At 43.3% G+C, this 2,709-nt stretch overlaps 1 pseudogene; it reads left to right on the plus strand.

Annotated features, from left to right (window-relative positions):
* The first annotated feature begins 497 nt into the window (after nucleotides 1-497).
* On the plus strand, nucleotides 498-612 carry LOC132536017 (U6 spliceosomal RNA; annotated as a pseudogene).
* Nucleotides 613-2,709: the final 2,097 nt, after the last annotated feature.

Raw genomic sequence — 2,709 nt, forward strand, 5'->3', positions numbered from 1 at the left:
TTTATCCCCCCCAACTCTTCATCTGCACTCTTCCAGCCTTTAGGTTCATGATTAGTCAACAATTTGTTTGACTTTATATGTTAACTCTCTTTTCAGCCACCAGGTTCCAGATGCTACCATGATGCCAACCAGACTTCCTTGGACGGACAGCCCCACCAATATGTCCTGGAGCTTCTCTTCCCCAGAACCCCGCCCCACTAGGGAAAGAGAGAGACAGGCTGGGAGTATGGATAGACCTGCCAGTGCCCATGTTCAGCAGGGAAGCAATTACAGAAGCCAGACCTTCCATCTTCTGCACCCCATAATGACCCTGGGCCCATACTCCCAGAGGGTTAAAGAATAGGAAAGCTATGAGGGGAGGGGAGGGGATACGGAGTTCTGGTGGTGGGAATTGTGTGTTGTACCTCTCTTATCCTATGGTTTTTGTCAGTGTCTCCTTTTTATAAATAATATTTAAAAAAAGAAAAAAAATTGGAAAAAGAAAGCTAGTAAAACAAGTGCTTGCTTTGGCAGCACATATACTAAAACTGGAAGGATACAGAGAAGATGAGAAGATTAGCATGACCTCTGCACAAGGATAATATGCAAATTCGTGAAGCTTTCTATATTAATAATAAAAATAAAGCCAGTAAAACAATTCACTTGGATCTTGCACTGCTTTGCCATACTTGCAAAACAAGTTTTAGCCCAGCCCCTACCACACAGAAGGAAACTTTAGTACTGTGGACTCTCTTCTCTTTCTCCTCCTTCCTCTCCTCCTTCCCCCATCCCCTCCTCATTTTCCTCTCACTCCAGTGGCTTCTGTTTCTCTTCCCTCTCCCTCTCTGTCTCTATCTGAAAAAAAAGTCAACCCAGAGTAGTGAAGCACTGGAGATGATCAAAAACTATACTATTCAATACAATGTAGTATTGGCAGAATGATAGATAAGACGATAGCACAGTGGTTAATTAAAAAAAAAAAAAGTTCATGCCTGAGACTCCAAAGTCCTAGGTTCAATACCCTGCACCACCATAAGCCAGAGGTGAGAAGTGCTTCTCCCTCTCCCTCCCCCCCTCTCTCTCCATGTATTTATTATTGGATAGAGACAGATAGATATTGAGAGGGGAGAATAAATTGAGAGGGACAGGGACAGAGAGACAGAGAGACACCTGCAGCCCTGCTTCACTATTCGTGAAACTCCCACTGCAGGTGGGGACCAGGAGCTTGAACTTTGTCCTTGTGTATTCTAATGTGTGCACTGAACCAACTGTGCCACCAGCTGCCCCATCTCTCTCCCTCTCCCCACCTCTCTCTCCCTTTCTCCCTCCCTCCCTTTCTCTGTATGTATCTTTGTCTCTGATTATACCAAAGCAAATAAAATATAAAAAATAGAGTCCAAAAACAAACCTACTCAGATATGGAAAACTGAATTTTAAAAAGGAACAAAGATAATACTGGATCATCTACCACATGTCCAAATGATGCTCTGTTTTTCTCTTCCTGCCAGTAAGTAAATAAATAAATAAACCTTAAATAGAAAGGAAATGGTTATACTGACATGTAGGAACTTCTAAAAGTGATTGTGCTGAGAACTGAGGAGAGCAGTAGAACGGTAGATTTATGGTTTCCTCCTGGTTCAAGAAACCTAGAAGCGACCTGGGTGTCCAATAAGAGATGAGTGGCTCAGAAAATCAAATATATATATGTGTGTGTGTGTGTGTGTGTGTGTGTGTGTGAGAGAGAGAGAGAGAGAGAGAGAGAGAGAGAGAGAAAATTCCCTTTTTTCACCTCATTTCTCCTCTTGGTTGGAACTTGAAGGAATCATATTAAGTGAGCTAAGCCAGAAAGAGGAGGATGAGTATGGGGTGATCTCACTGCAGGACAGAAGTTGAGAAATAAGAACAGAAAGAGGAAACAAAAAGCAGATCTTGGACTGGGTTTGGTATATTGCACCAAAGTAAAAGACTCTTGGGTGGGGTGGGGAGGAAGGGTTTTAATTTTCTGTTACATGATAGTGGAGGAAGACCTAGGCTGGGGGTGAGAAAGAAAGAAAAAGAGAAAAGAAACAAAGGCAAATCAAACAAAAGCCGCCAATGAACTCTCTGATCTGGACAACAGAAACACAACTTTTATCTTTTTTCTACAAGAAGTTAAAGCAAATCCATCAATTTTTTAAAATTAATTAATTTATTTTAGAAAGGAGACATTAAAAAATCATAGGATAGAGAGGTACAACTCCACACAATTCCCACCACCCAATATCCATATACCATACCCTCCCCAATATCTTTCCCATTCTCTATCCCTCTGGGAGCATGTTGTGGGTTGTTGTGGGTTGCAGAAGGTGGGAGGTCTGGTTTCTGTAATTGCTTCCCCGCTGAACATGGGCACTGACTGATCTATCCATACTACCAGTCTGCCTCTCTCTTTCCCTAGTAGGGTGAGACTCCTGGGAAGTGGAGCTCCTGGACGCATTGGTGGGGTCTTCAGTCCAGGGAAGTCTGGCCGGCATCCTAATGGCATCTGGAACCTGAAGTCTCTGGACACAGTCTGAAGTGAAGCATGCTGGGGTGGCACTCGTTGTGTTGATTAGGTTGCAATCAGCGGATGCAATATTATTTGATAAGAATTGGGAGAAGCATACGGGAAAGAAGCATACGGGAAAGCATACGGGCCCTACCCTAGGGTCCCAGGACTGGGGGAAGTTTAGGCTCTATAATGGAAATGTG

The sequence above is a fragment of the Erinaceus europaeus genome, chromosome X (assembly GCF_950295315.1).
Source record: "Erinaceus europaeus chromosome X, mEriEur2.1, whole genome shotgun sequence".
Classification (NCBI taxonomy): domain Eukaryota; kingdom Metazoa; phylum Chordata; class Mammalia; order Eulipotyphla; family Erinaceidae; genus Erinaceus; species Erinaceus europaeus.